The sequence below is a fragment of the Vicugna pacos genome, chromosome 1, assembly GCF_048564905.1.
Source record: "Vicugna pacos chromosome 1, VicPac4, whole genome shotgun sequence".
Lineage (NCBI taxonomy): Eukaryota > Metazoa > Chordata > Mammalia > Artiodactyla > Camelidae > Vicugna > Vicugna pacos.
The window spans coordinates 73,479,753-73,504,582 of record NC_132987.1 but is presented as its reverse complement, the minus strand read 5'-3'; the positions used below and the strand labels follow the sequence as shown (position 1 = coordinate 73,504,582).

Below are 24,830 nucleotides of genomic sequence, written 5' to 3'. Positions count from 1 at the left end.
AGCATCCTGTTCTTGTTTGCTTAAGCAATTACAAATCATTGTATTCTCAGAGATATTTGTGAAATCATTCATAAAACAAGATGTAGGTTCTCTCTACAGTTCTGTCTTGATTCTCTGAATTTTCTCCTACTTCTTGTCTTTTCATATTGGTTTCTTTTCATGTTTCTCCTTTATAAGATCTTTGGTTTCTCATTCATATTCAAATATAAGGCAACAGGCAGATAGAATTTAAGCTTTGTGTACACAGGTGAAGCAGATCAAAAGGAAGTATTTCCTCTGGGGGTGAGGGGACAGTAGACAGTCCATTTGTCTTGAGAGACCTAAAGGCCATAGGTGCCAACTTCTACTGTAGTTCCCTTAGCTTTCCACAAAAGTTTGTTCTGTTTCTTTAGAGTGGACCCCTTTCCTTCTCCCATTTGTAGGTACATACCTGACTACCTGGCACTTTTGCACACAGTTGGGGGGTAGTTATTGAAAGCTGACTGTTACACATACAGAGTCTTGCCTTTTCTCCCGGTATTTAGGCCCCGGCTCTCTCTTGAGGTCTCGGGCTTCTCCAGGGCACTGCAGGACAGACCGCTTCCTCCTGAGCTGCAGTGATCTCTGTAGGTACACCACCCACCGCCACCCTGTCTCTTCCACACTCTCTATCAGTCTCTACTCTTTCATTTACTTGTATTCTTCCACTAGTATGTTGAAGCCTCTCATGCCCTTTTCCATCTTGGTTAAAGAGGGTTGGTAACTTTTTATTATTTTTTTAGTACTATTTAATATATTTTGGGGAAGGAAGCCATAAATGTGTGTGCTTGATCAACCACCTTGACCCAGAGGTTTCTATCTTAATGTTATTATTCTCTAAAGCCCCAATTATGGCTTTACTACCACCTAGAACACACATCAGTTAGAAATTAGTATCTCTCATATTCAACTATTCTTTTAATTCCCACCCACACTATTCAATTCTGACTCTCACTGCATCTCACCTACATTATTACAATTAACTGACTAGTCCTCTAGCTTCTCTACCTTTGCCCACAAACCATAACTCTAATCATATCAATTTCCTCCTCCAAATCGCTAATGCTCCCTAATGACTGTAAAAGAAAACCTAAATTTGTCTACCATTGAACGTTCTCAATAGTCTGTCCTCTAAGCAACTTTATGTCATTTATCAGATTGCATCTTCCTTCCGGAATATCCCTACTGCCCATCTCTCCAGCTCAAAGTCTTATTTTTCACCCTCTTTATTCACACCACAGCTAACATGCTACCTCCTTCTGGAAGACTTCATTGATTTGTCTCCTCCCTCCGCATGACTCTCCCTCAGGCCTCCAGTTCTGGGATCTCCCAGACCACTGGCTGACCCTCTCTCGGAGGATCCATCACCGAGGGCTTATATGAGCTTCTGAGGGAAGAGACCTGCTTTATTCACCCATGTCTCCATGACCAAGCAGAATGGCTGGCAGATGCTAAGAATTCAGGGTTTATTTGTTCAAACAAAATGACTGTATTTGCTTTTCTCTCCTTTTAAGAAGTAGTCCCCTTCAAAGGTTGCCATGCAGACCTCTACCCACTGCATTTAGAGTTTGGTACTTGATAGCATTCGAATATTATTTGGTGAATGATTGGATGTTAGTACTACCTTATTTTTCCCTAGGAAGGCTTTAAAGCCCTGCAACTTATCACCTTAATATCAACCAGGCAAATCTAATTTATGCCAAAGTGCTAATTGGAAAAGGGCTAAAATTCAGGCTCTCTAGAAGTGAGAACATTTGAACTGAGGTTGTGAAATCCAGCCTGTATTATTATCTCAAAAGACCCCAACAGTCAGCCATTAGCCTAGCTGGGGCCCCTGCCTACCTGGATATTGGAGATGGAGAGATGAAAAATCAAGGGGTGAGAGGGAGAGCCAGAGACAGACAGTACCAGTGGGACAGTGTTTAAATAACCAGGCTGCAGCCCTATGAAATGAGGAAGGTGATCACTGTCCAGACAGGCTGGTGTGACTACCGTGGAAGTATTCAGGATGGCAGTGGGTCTAGGGGAAAAAAATAAATCCAAGGGGACAAAAGTGTAAACATGAGTAAATACGGAGAATTATTTTGATCTTTATATTTCCTCTACACGGAGTCTATCAATCATTATTTGTTTGGTTAATTAGGTCAATCTGGGTAAAAGATTGTGCTATAAGTAGACCAGATTCACTAGGTAATAAATCAAGTGCTGTTTCTTGTCCTACACACCCACAGACTCTCTGAGCTGGGCAGATCCTTTTTAATTGGATGTATCTAGAGGGGAACTAGAAGACAGATGCACTAGTATGTTTGTACATTCACGCAACACGTGTGTGCATATACACACACACCTTGGATGTTGGACTAGACATGCTTTAAAGGGATCTTTTTTCCTGTCAGTCGTCTTTTTCTTTGCAAGCCAGAAAGAGGTACCCAGTCTTCTCTCCTAAGATGCCTTGTGGCATTCCTTCAACAACCCAGGGCTTAAATCAAAGTTCGTGGCCACTCACAGTTTTAAGTCAGGGGGCTTTTCAGGTAAAGAGCCGAAGAGTCTGAGCTCTGGGGAAAAGTCTGTTGTGCAGGGTGCCTGTGAGGGAAGGAGACTTTCTAGTCTCTCTGCTTTTCTCCCTTGGCTCTTCTAGGGGTGATCTGGCTGTGGGGCCTGGGGGCCTGGAGCCAGGAAAAGCGTTAGCAAATGTTTTCCCTCAGTGTTTCTGAGGGGTTCCTGACAGAGCCCATCAGAGCGGCCTTTTATCACCGCTGCACGCTTTAGTGCGTCTGTCATGGGTCTCAGACAGCGTGTTCCCTGCTGGACTAATCCTGCCTGCATTCATGCTCAGGATGTGGGCCACAGGGAGGGAGAGAGGGGAGTGGTGGGGAGAGAAAGGAAATAAGGTAAGAGAAGAAAAAGAAACTTTGAAAGCACCAAGGAAAAAACCTAGGAAGAAAAAAAAAATAATTTGCAGGGGCAGGTATAGCTCAGTAGTAGAGTGCATGCTTAGCAAGCTCAAGGTCCTGGGTTCAATCTCCAGCACCTCCATTAAAAATAAGTTAAAAAGTAAACCTAATTACTCCCCCTCCCCCCAAAAAAGTCATTAAAGAAATTAATTTGCAAAATTAAGGGGACAATACAGTTGGGACAAATTAAAGCTAAAAGTCTGAAAAGAGAACAAGGGACCGCCCCCTAAAATGGGTAAGCTCGAAGTCTCAGAATGTGAGGGACATTCAACAGAGGAGCAGAGACTCAGGCTCCAGGCTAGTTCTGTCAGAGGTGGTTTATTTTTGTAGAAGATTATAAGGCAGATGGAGCGTTCACTGATTCATCTCTCACTTGGAGCTCATTAAGGAAGGGCCGAGGACGTGCGGGGCACCCCTGCGAGCACAGCTCAGAGAAGTTCTCACGTACTCCGTCCTGCCACAGCTTACTTACTCCAAGACCTAGAGGAGGAGATTCAGGACACCGGAGCCTCAGTTTTACCCTCTGTAAAACCTGTGCCCAAATCACACCTACTAGGAAAGCACTCTGGCATTCCCCCAGTGAGAGAGGTTTTAGAAAGGAAAGGCCTGCTGAGATAACGGCGCCTGCATATCTTACTGCCCAGAGAGCCTCCCCATGCAGACTGGCCAGCCCCTCAGGCTCTCCCGGGAATGTGGTTCTGAGTCTAGTCCCTCAGCTGAGAGACTAGAAGGATGGAGGTATGAGAGCACGGTCACTGAGTGAGCATCTTGAGGACAGAGACTAAATCAATTCATTTCTATTTCCTCTTTGCATGTGAAACCTGATAGTTAAGTGCTCAGTTATTTTTGGTCATTGTTTGAGAGGGATCAGGAAAGGCCCCGGAGAAGCCATAAATATGAGCTGGGCCTTGAAGCCTTCACATACAGGCATCATTTGCCACTCAGAAGGTACTCAATTAAAGGAAGCTTACCTCAGGAAGTTTGTGGAGAGAAGACGAGTAAGACAGAGGGACTGAGAAATAAAATGTACACTGAGTCAAAGGAACAGAGTTTGCTGAGCATGGCTAGATCAGGGGCTCCCATCCTCATCTGTCTCTAAGAGTTGCTGGAGGAGCTAGTTTTGACAGAGTCCTGAGGTCTCTACACTCAGAAATTCAGATCCAGTAGCCCTGAGGGCCAGCGGGGATATCTGCATTTTAAACAAACACTGCCAGTTTATTTGCTTACAGGTAGCCTGCCAAGCAGGCTTTGAGAAGCGCAGGCTAGGGATATGGGTGGTGGGGGCAGTGGGAGTGGCTGAGTGTGTGGAAAGATGAGACCAGGGTTGGTTGAGAAGAGTTTGGACTCTGTCCAGGAGGGGAGTCCTCCAGGGTTTCTAAGCAGGGGAGTGACGGGGCCAGATCTGTGATGGAAATCAACTGTTCTTACTGAAGCTCAGGGCACTTTCTCTTCGCTTCTGCTCCATTAGATATCATTGCTTCAAGGGCCCTGAACAAATAACGTTCCATTAAAGCTGCCAGGTTTTGTAGGCCCCAGAGTTCTAGTTACCAGTGAAATGTGAAGTTCACAGGCCGCGTTCAGGCTTGCAAGGAGAGGATTAATTAGGTAAAAAGGCAGTTGCACACGTAAGTGGGTGTCCACACCCCAGTCTGGCCTGCCGTTTTGGTGCACTCATTCAGGCATACGATACTCTTTTCAGTTCTAAGCGCCACCTCTTGTAACACGTTAAAAAGCGAGTTCCAAGCGAGATGCCCAAGTGCTGCGTTGTACACAGACTAACGATCAACAGGCTTCTGTTTGCATGGTCCTGGCAACCAGGCTGCGCTCACACTGCTAAGGATGCCGTAGAAAAAAATTGCCGTGTCACACATCTGACTGCACAGCTAAGTCCTGAGAAATATGTTTTCAGTTAGAAAATAAAAGTGATTGCTTTACAGAAATTATTTGTTTCTAAAGATTTATGTCTATGGATTTTTTAACATTAAAAAATGCCATATGTTTCACTGTATTGGGACAGTGAAATTAAAATTAACATTTGTAAAGGGTTTTCCCCTTTGAAAAGTACTTTCACATATAACATCTCTACTGATTCTTGAAATAATCTTGTGAGATGGGTATTATTGTTACCCCCATTTTATAGATGAGAAAATAAACTCTAAAACTTCGTGATTTGTTTAAATCGATAAAGCTGGAAATTGCGGCACCGGAAGCCAGGCTCAGGTCTTCTTATGCCAAGAGTCATGATCTCACAGGGGCTGCAGGGACCCCAGGAGTCCGGTGGGAAGGTAGATATGTCAGTTATCCATCTCCTACCTCCACACTGTGCTGTAGCTCAGCTTCACAGCTCACTGCCTCAACATTTTGGTCCTTTCAGATATTTTTCACAGAAAGAGTGGTGGGTGAGGTCATGGAAACCGGGTCTAAGTTGCTGGTCAACTAACAAGGTTGCCTATGAGAATGAAACTAGAAAGTTAACTCCAATAGACAACCAGACCGAGCCCAGATCACCTTATAGGTAGAATGGCTTCCGAACACGTAAGATGTCTTGACGCGTCTAAGAAAGTGTGTGGCAAGCAGAAAGGGAAGTTGGCCATCATCCCAGAGACAAACGTGGCAAGACTCACTTGAGCTCAACTTAGGGGAAGGCATGGCTCAGCGACTTGGCCCAGGCCGGGTGGCACGGACAGCTTCACTGTGGTAACAGACGCCCTTCAACATTTGGACCCAAACTCCTAGCCCCCTTGTGATGTATCCATGCTCAGTGAAGCAACTCTGAGATTTGACTTCCCTATTTAAGATGTTTGTGGGCTACAAGTGCCCAGGCTCTCCAGGTGACCCCAACCTGGCTCCCAGCCCATGACCCCAACCTGGCTCCCGGCCCCTGACCCCTAGCCAAGCACTCACTGTTTTGAAACATCCAAAGCAAGTCCTGGAGGTGCTGTTCCCAGCTCCAGAACAGGCCTTAACACTTGTGAAGGCCAGCAGTAGCCCATGGCTGCTTGAATGGCCCTCTGGTTTTTAAGTGAGTGACTTAAAATGAGAAACTTGTTTTTTTCCATTATGTTAAAAAAAAACAAAACTACAAAAACATTTTCCACCTCCTAGCTCTGTTGAGCTATTCTGAACTCTCTTCCACCCCACAGTGAATTTTGTTCACTCTCAGAGAACTTCCAACATGCCTTTCCCCCTTTTCTCTCTCATTTCCCTCTCCCTTCTTACCTGTATGGTCCCCACTCATTTTTTCAACTTTGTATTTTACGTAACTTTACAGAAAAGTTGCAAAGATAATACAGTGAGTTTTCTTATACCCTTACCCAGTTTCCCTATTGTTATCACTTAGATCTAACAACCAAGTTCAATAATCAAAACTAAGAAACTAACATCCTTACAGAACTGTAAACTATGGACTGTATTTCAATTGTATCAGTATTGCCCTTAATGTCCTTTTTCTGCTCCTGAGGGAGGTAAATATCAGCATCTCTGTGTTTCAAACCAAAAGCCCCAAGCTGAGAAGCCAAGCTGTGTCTGTATGCAGCCATTGCTTCAGATCTGGTCAGATCATTATTTTCCATCACTTAAGCAGCACAACTCTGTGCAGTCAGATTGGCGGTGCTGTCGACCTATAGGTTCTCAAGACGTTAAACAGCTAGTGAGGGTGGGGTGTGTGGGGCCAGAGTCGAGAGAGAAAGAAATGTTACATGCTGGCAGCAGCAGTTCTTCCTCTCTCCTTTTTTTCTATTCTTCCTTTCTTCAGCAAACAGCTACCCACTACCTGCCTTATCCCAGAAGTTGTGCCTGGTGATTAAGGCTGAGGACCTCACTTCAAGAGCTTCACATCAAGTAAGGAAAACTGAAAATACACCACAGTGTGAATGGCATCCCCTGTGGATGAGAAACATGACAGCCTGAAATAATTATTGAAGCAGTGCAGGAAGTGCTGTGATGAGGGGTAACACCAAGTGGTGTGGGTCCTTGGTTAACAGGCACCTCTCACATGCTTGGGAGGTGAGGTGGGCAAGGAGGACCAGAGGAGCTAACAACTGAGCTAAGCTTTGCAGGTTTGCAGGACTAGTAGGAGTTTCATGCAGAAAGCAGTAAAGGCCCTCTGAGCAAGGGCACCACATACACAAAGGCATAGAGAAATGAACCATCTGGAACATTCTAAGGAAGTTCTACATGCTGAGGGAGGGCATAGGGTCAGGAGTGGGGAATGGTAGGCAGTCATATTGAGGAGATACTTGCTAGGGACTGTGTGAAAGGTTTTGTGTGCTTTGCTAAGGAGTTTAATTTCATCCTGAAAGTGGTGAGGTCACGAAACAATTTTAAGAGGAGGGAGGGAGCAATAGGGCATAATCAGGTTTGCCGTTTTTAAAGATGTCTCCATCGGTAATGTGGAAAACGGACCAGCAATGGAGGCAGATGGGAAGTAGGGGCATTAATCAAGAGGCTTTTGTGATGTTCCACATGAGAAATGATGATGGTCTGGATTAGGTCAGTTGCAGAGGGGACTGAAGGCAGTTAATGAATTCTGGGCAGACTTTGGATGTGGCACTGGAGGAGTTAGTGACTATTGAATGGAAAGAGTGAAGAAAAAGGAGGCACCAAAAATGATTCCCAGGTTTTTCATACAGCTAGATTGATCATGCTGTTACTCGCTAAGGCAGTTTAAGATGAACTTTTTTTTGCTTTGCTTCAGACAAATGTAAAAAATAGAGAAAGAAGCAGATTTTTTTTTCCTGCTAAATAAGTGGGGCTTTGCTAATATTACTCATATTCATTGAGGAGGGATCAAATATAAGAAAATTTCACTGCTCCATGCTATTATTCCTAGACCCTACTATAGAAAAAAGGAGAGGCTTCCAGTCCCAAGGGAGAGTAGAAAGTTGCAGTTTCAGGTAGGTTTGAGTTTGACATGTTCAGCAGTTTCATAGGCGTGTGGCCAGTGCAGTCACACAGAGCCTTGTGCACAGAAGGGCTTCTTGCTCGGCTTTAATCTCTGGAGCCACCATCTTGAAATTCTGTCTTTGAATTTGTGTTTTGTACATGAAGTTCAAGTAGACAATGAAGCATACAGTGGAAGACTGGAGTCTCAGCTTACATGCAGCCCTGCCTCCCACTGCCTCCCTGGGATAAGTTCTCAGCCATCCAGTCCTTTGAACCCTGGTGCACTAGCCTGCCCCAGCTCTCCCTCCCCATACCTGCTCCTCAGTTGCCCTCTGCCCCTGGTGGGGGCCTGGTCGTAAGTGTGGGGAGGGTTGGGGTACAGTGTGTACCCCACTGCATCTCAGAGAAGGGCACGGCAGTGGCTGTCCCCACCCTAGGCTGGCAGGTCCACAGCACTTTAAGTAGACAATTGGATGTGGGCCTCTAGCCCATCCCCTAGTGTGTCTTGGTGTGGAGGTTACAGCTCCTTGGGGGTCACCTTTCTGCTGTGGATATGATAAGGGGAGATTGACTTCCTGACTCCTGACTGGGACCCTGCATTTTTATTTTGCCCTGGACTCTGCAAATGATATAGCCCACCCCTGAGTGTGTTGACCCAATGGCAGAAAAGGGTAGGTGGAAATGTTCCAATTCATCATGCATCCTCCAGAATCTGGGTCCTTTCTTGACCTGTCAGAGGAGGAACAAGACATTCAAAGAGGATTCAAAAAGGGTGCAAAGCAGAGACTGGGTCAGGAATGAATCCTGTTGCCATAAACTTTTTGGAAAAGACTCAAGCCCTTTCTTTTTGGGACCAACTGGCCATGGTCCTGACTCTTACTGAGACTCTTACTTTCAGGGGCTGGGCTGCACAGATACAATAACTTAGAAGTCATTTTTAAAATATACAGCTACTCACAAATGAGTGTGCAAGTAAAACTGGCAAACTCTGAATAAAGCCAATGATTATGTCAGAGTCAATTAAGATATTGTTAAGGTATCTTTGATTAATATATTGTACTACAGTTAGGCTAGATACCATGCTGTAGTTAGGGGGAAATCTCTGTGTATTTTATCTTACAACTCATGGATCTATAATTATCCCACAATAAAAAGTAAAAATAAAAATACAGCTAAAAGTCAGTCATATGCTATCATTTCAAACTTGCCATTAGCATCTAAATGCAAAATACTAAATAATAGCCATCCAACTTTATACTTAAGACAAACCAGTCTTTACATGCTTTAGGTAAGAGCCTGATTTGGGGTTTCCTAACATTGATGTCACCTCAGGTGCAGTACCAGTTATTGGTATCCTTTCAACATTCCAGACTACATAGATCCATTAGGCTTCAACTGCTGTGACAGAAATCCTTGATTTTATTAATTCTTCATTCAGGTATTTCTATAGTGGGCACTCACTTTGTGCCAGGTATCATGCTAAGCACTGGGAATGCAAAGATGAAGCAGGAATTGCCTTGGGGCTTGAAAATATTTCAGTCAAGAGAAGTCAGATGGACCCTCAGTTACAATTACAATGCTCAGGGTAGATGCTACAGTAAAGGGAAGAAGAGGGTTCCTTGGAAGGACAAGTGGAGGTAGGGAGGGGCGGTTCAGGCAAATTTTCCAAGAGGAAGTGATGCGAAAGGGAAAGCTTAAAGAGGAAGTAGAAGTGAGTGCAAAGGAGAAGAAAGGGATTAAGTTAGAGAAGACAGAAATTGGGTAGGCTGGGAAGCATGAGAACGTGTGATGCTTTGAGGAAGGACCAAGAGATGCTGCAGCACAGGATACAGGTAGGTGGACCACTGGGCAGCCAGGCTGGAGAGGTGGGCTGGACCAGAGCAGGGATCACTTGTCCCCTTATATCAAGGGACCCAGGAGCCACTCAGAAACTTTAAGGTAATGACAGGACTGATGGTGTCTTCACCTCTCCTGGATAAGTAAGGACAAGATTTATGGATTTTTTTTAAGGGAATGAAGAAATCAGTGGGTTGTATGATTCATTGTTTTACTCCTTCCTTATCCCAGGTGGAGGTTCATAAGAAAGGTTCTTCTCCAACGGGGCCCATCAAGCCTCAAATGATTCTATTTCCTAGTTGATGAATCCAATCAATAGAAGGCAAAGAAGATGAAACTGGGTTCAGATTCTGAGCTGGAGAGGTAGTGGTGAGACTCCTGCAATGCCATCAGCCCATCATCTCTGTCTTCCTCTCAACTCTCCTTTCTTCCTCGGGGCCTCTGCCCTGCGGGCTGTTCCCCAGAACCCCAAAATTGGGGTGGAGTGGAATTAAAGTGGGGCATAGCTGATTTTCTCTTGCTGTGACTGAAGTCCTAGTAAATCCCCAGTAACTCACGAAGGAGAAAGAAAATAATAGATTGGGAGCAAAAGAAGTCAGCACACTACCTGTTTCTAAGCTCACAATGGCAGCTTTGGCATTTGATTCTGACCTGCTCAGTCCCTGGGATGTTAATTCCCCTCCATGGAAGCATCTCATGGCTAAATACCCTTACAGGATGTGTGAGAAACTCCTTCCCTCTTATATGGCTGACTGAACAAATTTAACGGAGGCTGTTACCCACTGAGTTTGGAATCAAAGCTCTGAGGTCTAGTTCTCTTTGAGTTTTTGCTTTCATCTGGAGTCTCTCAGCCCCTGCCCTCCGCTGCCATCAGCCACACAATGTCAAACAGCTGGAGCCTGGGCAGCTCCAGGATCCAAGTTTCTCAGCCCAACACGTGAGGGAGTTTGGGGTGGGGGGAAGGACGGAGGGAGTTGGCGAAGGTAAGGGTTTCATGAGGGACTAAATGGGATCTGTGCTTGCTTCAGAGACTCATATCTTGGAAAAGTGGAGTCTCAGGACTCAGTGTCAATAGACAGATTCCATTTGTCTGAGGCTTAAGGAGTGTGCAAAATCAAGCATGCTGCATGGGGCACAGAATGGCCTTGGAATACCCTATTTTCTACTTCCCTTTCCTAGCTTCACCTCTGACTCACACTTTTACTACTATAGCTACCACTTATGGAGTGCCCACCACGAGTTATATTAAATATATATGTGTGTGTGTGTGTGTATACATATATATGTATGTAGATATGTAAAGTAATGGTCAAAGCATTGGAACTGACCAATCAGAACAAGTGCTAGCCATAAACAACTGGTACAGTTATACCAGATGACTCACTAAAAGTCATACACTGAGAGAGGTACTTCGTACATACTATTTCGAATTTTCACAGATAAAGAAAGTGGGATTCAGAGACTCCAAGCTCTTACAATTGAAGACTGAATCCAAACCCAGATTTGTCTGGATCCCACAATCTCACTTTTTTGTCTTCCTCCCTTTTGGGTACCCTTGTATGTAGGCAGCCTCAAGGGGATCTGGAGACTGATTCCTTAAAGTCAAGGAACACATGGCCAGTAGGAACACCTGAGCTGGCAGCACTGGGTGAGACAAGTCAGTCCCAGCCAGCTCAACTTAAGTGGGGAGTAGATGGCATTGTACCAGGCTCGCCTGTAATTCTGCCTCAATCATGCAGTTTAGGGTTTAATTACATGCTGTCTTGCATTGTTTACTAATTGTTGCAGAGGTCAGTCTTACACTTTCATTCATCATTCTTCATTCAGTCATCAGATATTTTGGAACAACTGTGCACATTCCTTCTCTGGCAGCCCTTGTGACACCCAGCATGGAGAGCTAGGCCAACTCAGATAACTAGTTAATGGCCCACTAAAGAGCCAATGAGGGCTGGTTTTCCCAGTCATCAATTAATGAATTAAGTTTGTATTTGTTTTGAAAATGTTTTGAGATATTGCTTTAATAAATAAAAACTTCGTAATTCAACAGCTAGAATTTGAAATTAGGAAGTTGAATGCACAAATATTTTATTTTTAGCACCTGTGATCAAGATAAAATGTCCTTATTCCAAACATTAGCTTTTGGAATAGGCATGTATACAAAAGCCAATTTACTAATTACTGTTAGTGCTGTGAATTTTAATTTCTAGCCTTTAATCTAAATATCTTAGCTCATACATCAGAACTGCATTCTCTTAAGGTATACAATCCTTGGACTCTTCTATTAATTACAATTAGTAAGTTACTAGTAAGTTACCTTAACTCTTTGAATGCACTTAGATGCCCTTTGGAAAAAAAACCAAAACAGTCATTTGGAAGGCCACAAAAGATTCCTTAACAGTTTGCCAAAATTCAAGCATCTTCTAAATATTTTTTTGTTCAACTAAGTAACCTGTAACTCATGGAACAGTTGCAGAGAAGCGATATGTTGCACTTGAAAAAGTTTGGGTTTTGGAATTACTACCACCCCTTAGTTATTAGTGCTCTTAGGCAAATTACTTAATTTTCTGTGTCTGTAAAATGGAGATAATGAAACCTACAGGAAAGGGTTGCTATGGGGATTCCAGATCACATGTACACACAGAATCCAGCACAGAGACTGTGGGAAGTAGATGCTCAATTAGTTAGCTTCTTTCTCGGAGGGTTGTTGGAAAGGTTAAATAAGACCATACATAAAATTGAGCTCCCATAGCAAGCAATTACTGTTCTACTCTTCCCAAGAGCATTGTCTCCACTGTAGTGAATACTTGGCAGTTGTTTGTTTTATCTGGTCTGTACAGTCATCCAAACTGGATAATTCAATCAAGTCTCCATTTGGAGCCTTGTGTATGATGATCTCATTGTTGTGGAGAGCTGAGAGATGAAAATATAGATTGGAGTCACTAGGGGACAATTTTGCAAGATCAACTAAAAGCCTTTAAAATGTTCTATTCGTTGATCCAAAACTTCTACTCATAGGAATTTACCTTTAGAAAATAATCAGAATTGTGTACAAGATGTTTAGTGAACTGTGATGCATGATCATAATAAAAATAGAAATAATTTGAATAGATGACAATAGGAGAGTGGTTGAATAAACAACAATCTTTCTTTGAATAGTACACAGCTGTTTAAGTCGAACTTTTGGAGAAGATTTAATGACATGGGGAAAATAATCATGTTCGAATGTTAAATGTAAAATGTAGGATAACAGTTTGTACATACGATGAACAAAATTTTGCAAAATATGAAAGTACCAGATGAATCAGTGATGAAACTGATTCTTGCCTAAATTACCAAATGCATAAGAAAAAAAAGTACAAAATATTGAATAAAGGTATCCATTTATGTTGCACTTTTCAACATCTTTCAGTTCTGACCAATTAGAATCATATACTCAGTGAAGACCAAGTGTGTATTTGTATTGATGAGAAACAAAAACAAGAGAAGAATGACCAGAAAAAAACACTTCACTCTGTTCAAAGTGTCATCCCTGGGTAGTGGGATTAAAGTAATTTTCCCCTTCTTTGTGCTTTTCTTATTTTCTAAATTTTCTTCCAAGAACATACTTTATAATCAGGAAAACAGATTTATATTAAAACAGAGGGGAAATTATCAAGTCCCTATTTCTCATTGTCTACAACTTAGTAATTTTCTCAGCACAATCCTTTCCAGAGATCTTTCACCACCAAGGAGCTCCTTGTTCATGTGGTCCAGACACAGCACACTGAGGAGGGAGCATCCCTTCTTCATGTCACTCACTGGCATTCCTTCCAGTTCACTCTGCACAGTCTTAGTAATGTGGCCACTTACATAGACCTACAGTCCCTGCCTGCCACCCCCAACATAATTAATATGCTAAATACTTCCATCTTGATGGAGGCCCAGAGAACCCCCAAGAAAGCAAGATGCCAGAGGGAAATTCACTATGAACAGAGGAGAGGAGCAGAAAGCACCCTATGGCAAGCCCAGACTGTTTCGAGATGGCTGTGGGGCTAGAATGGGGAGAGGGAGGCAAAGACAGGGAAACTAATAGAGAGGGGAGGGGGGAATTAGGCAAATAACTTGCTCCAGACAAAGGGGGAGAGTTCAGAGATATGATGTTCTTATGGGAGTCATAATAAACATAATTATGTTAATACAAAGTGCCATAAAAACAATAAACATACATGTGAGGTGCCAACAATGTGCTTTGTGCAGGGGCAGAGTTAAGCCCTCTCAGTTACACTGTGATGTGCATTCTGTCTGAACACAATGGGAAAGATGAGCAGCCACATGAACAGCCTAGGACAGAGGGAAGCACAAGGCCATGGGTCTTTCTCTTGGCTAAATAATGTTGGTAAGGACATCGAGCTTCTTTATTTTCTGTTGTGCTCTGACTGGTTGACTCAGAGTTCAGGGCATGATCCAAAGGCCAGACATGGAGGGAATCGAGAGTCCTAGGAAAAAGTCCTCAGAAAAAGACATTGAGAAGGGGTAAGAGACATCTTTGAGCTACTGATCAATGAATGGTATATAAAGGAATATAGAAGAACCAATGTGAGAATTTCATGTTCTTCGTTGGAATCCCACATTGCCAGCGAGAGTGCTATGTGGAGTCATCTTTGAAAAACAGCTCAATACACTACTTGGGCTCTGGGGAGAGGGAGTGTTTTCACTGCAGTGGAAGGTGGCTGGCCCACTCTCTTGGGGAATTAATAGTACTGTACCCTGGGTGGACACCAGGTACCACTAACCCAGGTAGTTCTGAGTTGTGCCTTAGAATGAAGACAATAGGAAGGTGGAAGCTAACATGGTCATTGAGTGGAGGAAAAATAGGTCTTGGAGAATGCTGGGGGAAGAATTTTGGAGATTAAGAGAAGGAAAGTGGGGAGGGAGGGATCTGGAGAAGCTAGGAGAGGAAAGAATACATGTGCATAATTCAAGGAGGGAGTTCCTTGTCTTTTCCACCTTGTTGAAAACGGATCATCCCCTTTATCCATTTTGCCATGACACATACCCAAGAATCCAGGCACGTGGAGCTGAGAGTATCAGATAAATCAATAAAGAAACCAGCTCATGCCAGAAGTACCAAATGCATGAGAAAAAAATAGTACAACATACTGATTAAAAGATGTTCATGCTTCCCTTCTAAGCATCTTTTGATTCAGGTTTAATTAAAATCATATAATAAGTGTAAAGTATGCATTTTTACTGAGGAGAAACCAAAGAAATCAAAATTGAGGCCCAGAAAGGTTAGGTGACTTTCTCACAGTCACAGAGTGGCTTCGTGACTCTTCGAGTGCAACTGTCCTGTCACGGGAGGTAGGGGGGACACCTTCACTCACCCCCGTCTTGTCCTACCTGAGCAGCTTCTCATTTTGGCACAAACTCGAGGTTCACTTTGCACAAACACCTGCCTTAACCCCTCTGGGTCTGGGTTCCCTCAGCTGCAATACAAGGGAAGGGACTGAATAACCCTTCACAATCTGTTTCGTCCCTACAGATTAAGAAGGGGACCCAACTTGCCACCAACCCAGCAAATGTCTGACTTAATACCCTGGAAAGTGGTGTTTAAAATGTGACCCTGGACCCACAGCATCAGTATCACCTGAGAACTTATTAGGTATGTACATTCTTGGGCCCACCCAGACCCTCCTGAATCAGAAACTCTCAGGGTGGGGCCCAGCAACCTGTGTTTTAATAAGCCTCCAGGGGGTTCTAAATAAGCCTGCAGCTAAGTTTGAGAACCGCTATTGGGAATGTTTTTCTGCCCAAAACCAAAGGGAGGGCTTAACACACACACATGCACACGGAGGTAACTTTCTCTGTGGCCGCTATCCCTCCCTCGCCCTCCCCTTCTCATCCTTTTCCTTGAGCTTCCATCCGGGGATGATGAATGGAGGTCAGGGCAGGGCGCTGTCAACGGAGGACGCGGCAAACCCTCCCTCCCCAACCAGCCTGGTGGGTCGGGGGAGGTAGCTTTGGGCTTCCCCTAGACTGGTTTCCTTATCATTTTCTCGCCAGCCGCTGCCCCATTTAGGGCGGGGGAGGGACATATTTAATAGCAAAGTTTACTTTTAGTGATTTATCTAATCGTTTGTTCGCAGAATAAAGGAGACTATTAAGATGGGAGTGGGGAGATCATAAAAACAATTGGGGAGAAGAGAGGGCGAAAGGAGGGAAGGATAGCATATGAGAGAGCCAGGGTCCGAGGTGAAGCTAAAGAGAAAATGAGGGTTCAGGGGAGCCCGTGGATGTGGGAGAAAGGCAGAGGACTTTGCTTTTGGTATAGGAAAGTGAAATTGGGGGAGAACGCGGGACTAAGGCGCAACAGGAAGAAAATGGGTGTTAGAAGAAAAACTGAGTTTGGGGGGACTTTTTTCCAGCTTCCTTTCCAAGACTTGTTCTTTGCTCCACTTTGCTCCTCCCCCTCCTCCCCGCCTCCTCTGTTCCCCCTCCTCCGCCTCGCGCGGTAATGGGAGGCTCCTAGGCAGGAGAAGCAAAAGAAGGAATTGTTTGCGAGTTCAGTCATCCAAAAAAGCTTCTTCCATATGGAGGGACCGGGTGCGCAGGGCGCGGCGTCCCCTGCCTTGTCCTGCTGCTGCCGCCGCCACGGGTCCCGCTCCCTGCCGCTGGCACCCTGAGCCCCGGCCCGCGGGTGTCAGCCGCCGCGCGCGCGCGCGCGCACGCACACACACACACACACACACACTCACGCCCGCTGCAGCCACACGCGCCCGCACTCGCCTTCCCTCCCCGGCCGGCCACTTCTTGGTCCCGGGCTCCTTTGTTGCTCCCGCTGCGGCCACTCTCCCGTTTTGTGTGTCCCCGGGTGTCAGTGCGGGTTGTGTGTCCGTGCGGCGCGGGGCTGTGCGGTTCTCTCCGCGCCCACCGCGCTGGCCCCAGGGCCCCGGCTCGCCCGTCCCAGGAACCGGCTGCACCAGAGGTGAGTCACGTCGCTGAAGTTTGTTTTCTTTTCATAAAAAGTTGTGTTTATTTGTTGGTTTGGGGAGGGGAGAGGGTGGGAGGCGCAGCAGGCCGGGGGCGATGCCGAGGAAGTGCGGGCGAGTGGCTGATGGGGACGCGCCGGCGGCGGGAGCGGGTCGGAGCGCTCCGCCCGCGGGACCCGGACTGGGGGCTGCGACCGAGGCGGGCGCACCGGGCGCGGGCACCCGGGAAGCGGAGCGAGGAGGGCAGCGGGGTACTGGGTTGCCGCCGCCGGGCCCTGGGGCGCCGCATCTCGTTCCTTGCGGTCTGGCCGGTCGTTCCCGGAAGCTTCCCGGGTGGAAAAGGGGCCGGGACAGCCTCCCAAACTTCCCCCGAAGGTTGACACCAGTCTCCGGCTCTGGGCGTCGGGCGGTGGGGAGAAGTCCACATGGGGCAGTTATACAGAACCACCCCACACTTATCTGGCCTCTTCGGGGGTGTGGGTTTATCGTCTTGGCGTTAAAACAAACAAACAAAACCCACTAAAATGAGGAACCGAAGCAGCCCCAGAAGAGCATCCCCCGCTGGAGGGTGGAAGGCTGAAGTGGGGTGTCCAGAGTTGTCCGTGGAGTTGGGGAAGCCGTGAGAGGAAGTGTGTGTGTGTGTGTGTGTGTGTGTGTTCGCGTTCGCGTGTTCGCGCGCCCAACGTCCTCCTGGGGTTGTGCTCCTAGAGGTTTTTGTTTGTGTAACTGTGAGAGGTGGGGAAGTGATCCTCTGGAACAAGTGGGGAGGGGCTATAGGGAGGGGCGAGAAACCCAGGCAGAATTTTCTGCTGGAGTTTTGAAGGCCCTGCTTGCTTAACTTTCCGAGTGCCCAATGTTAGTTTGCTCTTCCGGATGACAGGAAAATTTTGAGGGGTAGGGGGCAGGCAGACATAGAGAAGAAGTTTAAGAAGTCCTGGGGATTTGTTTGCTTACTTTTGCTTGCTTTTGTTTTGAGGATGGGGTTCCCCTGCAGGGTTACTTGAAAGGTGGTTGTGTGTCTCCAGAGATGTGGCAGTAGAGCTAAGAATACCCAAACCGCATGCCAGCAGTCCTAAACAGGCACTTTCTGGGTGTGGTGGGGTGTTCTGCCCTTCCCCTATCCCTTCTCAGCAAGTTCATATGGGTTCGCCTAAGTTTTTGCCCCAGTTAACACTTTGAGTGGACTGAGTGAAAAGTAGGTTTTGGTTTCCAGCCCTTGTGCCATCTCCAAGTACCCTGTACCCTGATCATGTTTGTTACATATATCTTTGTTACCCAGAAGTTTGCCAACATTGGCCAACGAATGAGTGTAATTTTCAAAATTCTTGAATGTGCAAACATTTCTGACTTACTCCACGACTGGGCCCCCAGCAGGCAGCCCAGCTCTGTGATGGTTTTTCATCCCTTTGGTTACAGCCAATAAATCAATCTCCGTTTTCTCAAGGGCAGCATGACAGTCTTAAAACTGTCTTAGACTGAGATGGGAGTGAGGTGTCCATACATCTGTGTGACCTGTTTTCTGAACCTTACCTCAAGTGAATATGAGGCAGGAGTTTGGCCATTTTGAGGTGTGTAACAGGTTTCCCAGGAACGTTTCTGAGGTCTTATAATTGGTACTTTTTAATGGTTTCATAATTGAAACCCAGAAGTTTCCCATGGTAATTTTGAAGCGCCTTGGGTCAGTGGGACAGAGACAGGGTGGAAACAGCAATGGAGTTATGATTTTCTGCAGGATGAATTTTTGGAGCGAGTGTATGGAAAATGAAAGAGGTAAGAGTTGCTTACCAATTATTGCTCAGAGTTTGGCCCTTCAGGAGGCTGGAGGCTGTCTACACCTATGAAATCTGAGGATTGAGACATCAGACACTGTCCCTTTCATCCACTGTCAAGAGGTCTCAGGAGAGTAGCGCTGCATGAGACATTCTGTCAGGAGAAAGTGCCCAAGCCACAGTGTTGGCTCTACTGGGGAGAGGGGTTGATAGAGGCCAGGATGGTTGGTTCCTTCACCACAGCTGGGAAGGGGATAGAGAGGACCCTGCTTAGCTGTTGATTGGCTGACCAACTTCTAATAAGACGGTGATTTATGTTCCTTTCTATCCTCCAACTGGGTCTAGAGATTTAACTTTCTTTGAAATGTTCTTTCAATTGTTTGGGCTCCTAGCTCTCTTCTTGTCTGTGGTTTCCATACCCTAAGGAGGAATAGAAGATTTTACTCATGAAATAATTCAGTTGACTTCCCCAGGGATCACCAGGGTGTAACAGCATGGAGGGTGAGATGTGAGCCTACTGGTCACAGTGTTCCATGGGACTCTAGGGGTTTGGGTTCAGATTTCAGCCAAGTCACTGATACGATTAATGAATAAGGATTTCTCTCTTCATGTCTTTTAAACAAGTAGGAAGAAACCAACGAAGACCCAAGCGCAGCAAATAATTGCTATCCAGTTCTTTCTGGCCTCTGAATAAGAAAGTATTAACCTGGCATCAAAAGATACCGTACATTCAGAGTTTGCTTTCATTCCTCCAAACTCCAAGCCTCCTTGTTATCTGGGAAAAGAAGTCGGGGGGGGGGGGGAATGGAAATTGGGAAGGGAGTGGAAAGAAAGTGATTTGTTACATTTTTAAAAACCTCTTTACTTTAACATATGGAACTTCTTGTCATCTCCATACTTCAGTTCAGCAAACGTTTATAGTACATCAGACCCCAGACTGGGAGCTTTTTTTTTGTCCCAGGAGAATAAGCTTTCTTAGTCGAAGGGTAGTTCTCCAAACTACCCCCCTCCCAATTTTTATTTATTGCACAAGCGTCTACTAATAGTAGTATGTTTTTAAATCACCCACATTCCTGTATTATAATACAGCTTGTTTTTTTCTTTAAATTTTTATTTTTGTTACTGAAGTATAGTTGATTTACAATATTTCAGGTGTACAGCACAGTGATTCAGTTAGACATATATGTGTATTCTTTTTCAGATTCTTTTCCATTATAGGTTATTACAAGATATTGAATATAGTTCCCTATGCTATACTGTAGTTCCTTATTATTTATCTATTTTGTATATAGTAGTATGTATCTTTTAATCCTCAATTCCAAATTCATCCCTCCCTCTCTTTCTAGCACAGCTGTGTTTTTGTCCATCTCTGTGCATATATACTTCTCACATAGTTGTGATATAGGTAGAGGCTCTGTAGCATCTCTACTTTTTTGACCAAAGACTCACAGAGAACAGGTATGTCCAACCACTTTACTGTTGCTGGGGACAACCTAAGTCCACATAGAGCCTTCGCATGTAATATTTTCACCATTCATGTTTGGGGCCAGAGAGTGGGATGGAAGAGGATGGGTGCTTTTAATCTAGAAGTCCATGTTTACAAAAAACCTTCCTAAATAGGGCTTTTGCCTCCCTTGTAGCCCTGAGTGTTGGAAATAGGTAGAGAAGGGGAGGTGGAATCAGGAAATAAGGCTCAAATGATCCATCTCAAGTGATATAGCCCTGAGGATTAGGAAACTTGGGTTGGAGCCCTGGCTCTGCCTGTGGACTCCATTTACACTGACTCCATCCACTGAACTCATCAATTTCTGCCTCCCTGTTCCTGCTGAATTAGGCTCCTTCCCCAAGCTTGCCCAGGCTTTCCTGCCCTTCCTTTTATTATTCCTCCATTCATACTATCTTTCCCATCCCTGCCACCACCATGCTTCTTCGTGCCCTTGACAATTGTGTGATGCATGGCTGGAATCCCCACTGTCTACCTATAGCCACCCCCTGCCCCCATCCTCCATCTGTCCCAGAAACAAGTCATCAACCAGCTTAAAAATAATCTAAGTTTACAGTCTATATTTCTTAGCCCTCTCTCACGTGGCTCTGTCTCACCTCATGATAATATCACCTGGCTAGGTGCCTTCTGCTCCAGCCTGACCCGTCTGTTAGCTGAGCCTTGATTTTTCAGGGGGGTTCATTCCTTGCTTGCTGCCTTGTCCCACCAAACCCCTTTCCAGTTAACACACCTTACTTTGTATGAGGCCTGCTGATAATGTGTTCCTGACAGATACTTGGTGAATGAATATTGATGAAAACGGAAGGCTGGATGAAAGGCAATGGTTTTGTAAGATCAACAGACTGTTACCATTGTCCTTAATCCATTGTTCGTTTTGTGTCTAGCAAGGGGCATGGTAACTGGAGGTTTAAGGAAGCCTGTGATTTAGAAAAACTGCTTTTTTCTTATTTAGGAAATGGATTAATAAGGAATTACTATGGTTTAAGCAGTGCACCTTATAAAAAGCAAATACTCGAGAAGTGTTTGTTTATTTTGTTTGAGACACTTTCTTTTTCCTCAGGCCCAGAACAAGCTTCCTGCATCCCATGACCCATGAAGTCTTGTCAACATCCACACCGCCTGAGGGTCTCGGCGATGGAGTAGAAGAAGTAGGCGAGGCTTTCTGCCCACAGTCTACGGTCTCTGGTCTAGCGGGTCAGTTATGTTCTCCGGTTTTCTATTGCCACTTGAAGCTAGAGTGTTTCTCGTCCTTCATTATTGGGAGAGTTTGGCTTTGAGTGGAATCTGGATGAAACAGATTGGTTCTGGTTCTGCTCAGATACTGTTTTAGTCCAAGCCTGGGGTGGCCTCTTTCCCCTGGGGTGGCCATTGAACCTCCCTCTCCCTGAGGCAAGTTCTGTTCGACAGGTTGGATACAAACCATCTACTGTGGATTCGGAGTCTAAGACAGCTGTGGAAAATCCTGCTTAGGTTTGGGTGAGGAAAGCCCTGTGTTTATGTGACTATCGATGGTATTACAGCAAATGCCTTCTGATCTGATGTACCGGGCAGTGTTTATCTCACAAAACCCAGAGGGATTCTGCGTCGCTCCATCTTCTGAAATTAAGTTAGGAAATAGTTTCTCTTTTCCTAATGGTGAATTTGGCCTTATCTTCAAAGACGCCCTTTGATGTTTGGGACAGGATTATTGGGCAGTAAGAGGAAATCAGAGGAGAAAGATCAGAGCCAATGATACACAGTCAACTTCACTTGGTTGCCAGAGAAAATGTTGAAGAAAGTCTCAACTACTTCTCCTGGTTAGTGATGGGAAAGTACACAATATGGGTTGAATAAAAAATCATACAGAAGGAGCTGAGCAGCAGAAAATATGGCAAAGGAATGTTTATTCTTCTCCAACATGAGTTTGGACAGCATTGGATAAGATGAGGGTGATGACTTGTGTGCAGGATGGAGCCTTCATCCTTTCAACAAGCTTTTTTTGTATGCTCGCTGTGTGCCTGGGAACCATACCAGAGCCCACGCCGCCCAGCATTCCCTGACAGAAGGAGGGGACACTGCAGAGCATAGCAGTGCAAACTCCAGTCTTAAAGTGCTCAGACAGGGTCACGAAGGAAGGCTTCTGGTGGGAGGGGAGCCCGTCTCCCAGGCCAAGTGCTAGAGGCAGAGACGGACTGGCAGGACTGAAGCGTTGACCTCTGCCCATGTGCATTGTTCATTATTTTCTCCCACAAAACTTACTTTTCCTCACTGGGTAATAGGCTGAAGTATTAAGACAAGAGATTGCAAGTACAGAGTATTTTAAAAAATTATTTTAAGAAAGTAAAAACTGGAATCTCTGCATTGAATACAGAAACTCAGAAATGTGAATCTTGGGTTTCTAAAAGCAAGTACTGAGTAACTTTCAGGGGAAGAAGGAGAAATGTGTGATCTTTTCTTGCTCATCTATGTCAGATTTTAGCTGAGAATGTTAGAAACACATGCCTGAGTTCAGCTTTTTACTTTTCAGTTCCACTTGCCCTTTGTTCTACTGTCTAGGGTAGGTTTGCTTGGCCCTGAAGTCATCCCCAGAGTAGCAGGTGAGGAGACATTTATTTTAGGGACAAATAAAAGTTGCTGGGAACCTCCTTGGCTGCTAAGAGGTAGCTGTCCCACAGGATGGGAGCGACAGGTAAGAGGAGGAGGGTGTGTGGGACCAGCTGGCCTTGGAGGCCCTTCACCCCCAGGCTGGACTTGAATTGGACCCTTGAAGAGAGCCCTCCCCCACCTTTTCTGGCCCTGCCACTGTTTTTCCAGAATCATCCCAGCCAAGTGCCTTTACTAGTCTGAACTTACCTAACATTACAATCCCAGCACGTTTATTAGGTATTGGTCACAGTTAATTGGGAAGGAAAATTGGGGGGTTCTGGGCTTATTACTTTTCTGTGAAAGCAGAGACTGCTCTTAATTATTTTACCAGTCATCTCCCCCACTTGGCTCTCCCTCTGCTTTCTGTCTAATGACTAGCATCCCACAGACGTGTTACAGTAGCTCATCCTCTTTCACGGGCCTGTGCCCACGTGAGGGGGGTTTCATCATGTAGTCAGTCAGCACAGTGCCTGCTTTTGCAAGTGAGACCACAGAAAGTGATGGAAATTCACGGCTGTTTACTTCGGTCATTATGAATGGATGTCTTGTAGTGAACGAGTTACATAAAAATCTGCTGTGTTATAGCCAAGAGTTAGGTTCTAATGGCTCTTCCAACACCCAGGCCTTCCAAGCAATCACCTGCAACCCTTCCTGGACGCCGTTGGTGGTCCTGCCGTCGAGAAGGCCACGTCAGCTCCAGGTGAAAGCCGCCAGTCGGGTGCCTGTCGCTCTGTGGCCTTCTGTCGCGGAGACGGAGGCTGGGCAGTCAGGCCCGGCTTGCGCCTGCCTGGCCGGTGGCAGTTTGCCAGCAAGTTTCGCTGGGTGGTCTTCGACAATGGGAGAGAGGAGGGGTGGGGAGCCCAGCTCTCCTGCCCAAAGGGGAACAAGAAGGTTGGCAGCCAATCCCCTGTCCCTGAAACACCACAAAGGTCCTGAGTGTGGGTGAAAAGAACGGAACAGGTTGCTGAAGGCGGTATTGTGATGGAGTTAATGCCTGTTCCTCTGATTTTACACACGAAGTCTTGCATTGATGGGGCGAGTCTCCCTCAGGAGGGTGAGCCTATACCAGCAGCAGGTACCCATCAGCATGGGAGAGGAGAATTATTATTCTCTCTTGGGGGACCAGCTGTGGACCTCGAGGGCAGGCTGAGATCTGGGAGTCCCAGTGCCAGAGAGGCAGTGCTGCCTGCCTCTGTCGTCCTCCCGGTGATGTGGAGCATGAGAGCCGCCGTTTCCTGAGACCTGCTGTGTGCCAGGCCCTAAGCTCCGCGCTGTAAGCCTTGTCCCTGCAGTCCCGCAGCAGTCCTGTGGAGATGGACAGTCGGGTCCCATTCTGCAGACAAGGGAGCTGGAGCCTAAATAATTATAGAGACTTGCTCTGCTCTCACAGCTGGTAAATGACAGAGCCAAGATTTCACGGCAGGGCTGCCGACTCCAAGACTCAGGCTTTGGGGGAGAAGAAAAGTATCCAGACAGTCCCTCCCCCTAAGCAGAGCCCCCTTAGCTTGGGGGAACTTTCTTTTGCAACTAACAGAGTGGAAGGGGCAGGTGGCGGCCTTTATAAGACTTGCCTTAAGAGACATGAATTGAAAACTGGGACCGCAACCGGAAGGTTTTGCCTGGCTCCACAGCCACAGCCGGAGGGAAGCCAGGTTCTGAGGCACAGCCAGTGTCTGGCTTTGCAAACAGTGCTGAAAGCTGCCTCCATCCTGGGTCTCCTCTTGGAACATGTCTCCTGCCTTTTTCTCACCCAGGACAGCATCTGGATTGGCTGTCTGAATCTCTGCTTCTACCACAGGTGCCAGCTGAGTCCATTTGCTCCTCAGGTCTCTGCAAGTCTGATCAGGCCGGTCCTCTGGGCCCTTAGTGGGGTGAAGGTGTTTTGCCCAGCAGATACTTTTACTGGTCAGGAGAAGTGGCAGCTTGTGCAGAAAAAATACCCTGGGGAAGGAAGAAGCAACTTTGACAGACAGGTAACTGACAGGAGATGGTACCTTCCAGGCAAATACTTGCCAGGCAGCCAGCAGAAAGAATTCTGCAGGCCATTACCTGCAGAGCGAAACCAGCCTCTCCCTGCTGCCTGCGGGGAACGTGGAGATTTGGCTGCAAAGAGCATGTAGTTGCCCTCAGTTCCTTGTTTTTCTTTAACAAACGTGGAAAGCTTCAAGCCAGGATGTTCTGGCTTTGGTTGGGATGTGGGAGGTGGTGCGCAGGACACCTGGGTATAAGATATAGTTTAGGTGACCAACCAGTTGAGTCACCAAGAAGAAAT

General features: G+C 45.9%; 2 protein-coding genes across 6 annotated transcripts in view; both read left to right on the top strand.

Annotated features, from left to right (window-relative positions):
- GTPBP8 (GTP binding protein 8) overlaps positions 1-10,051 on the top strand; it is a 172,115-nt gene extending 162,064 nt beyond the window's left edge. Inside the window, exons 11-12 of one of the 2 annotated variants that reach the window (XR_012074631.1) lie at positions 6,727-6,812; positions 9,924-10,051. The gene's annotated coding sequence lies outside the window, so the exon portion shown is untranslated. The remainder of the gene's footprint in view (positions 1-6,726; positions 6,813-9,923) is intronic. The other variant, XR_012074632.1, reaches the window with a different exon arrangement.
- The window catches only part of BOC (BOC cell adhesion associated, oncogene regulated), a 112,087-nt gene that overhangs the window by 27,160 nt on the left and 60,097 nt on the right, over positions 1-24,830 (top strand). For 2 of the 4 annotated variants that reach the window (XM_072965283.1, XM_072965276.1), the window contains exons 1-2: positions 16,186-16,656; positions 20,994-21,127. The gene's annotated coding sequence lies outside the window, so the exon portion shown is untranslated. Of the gene's footprint in view, positions 1-15,213; positions 15,334-16,184; positions 16,657-20,993; positions 21,128-24,830 lie in introns of those variants that run through there. The other 2 variants (XM_072965291.1, XM_072965303.1) reach the window with 2 other exon arrangements.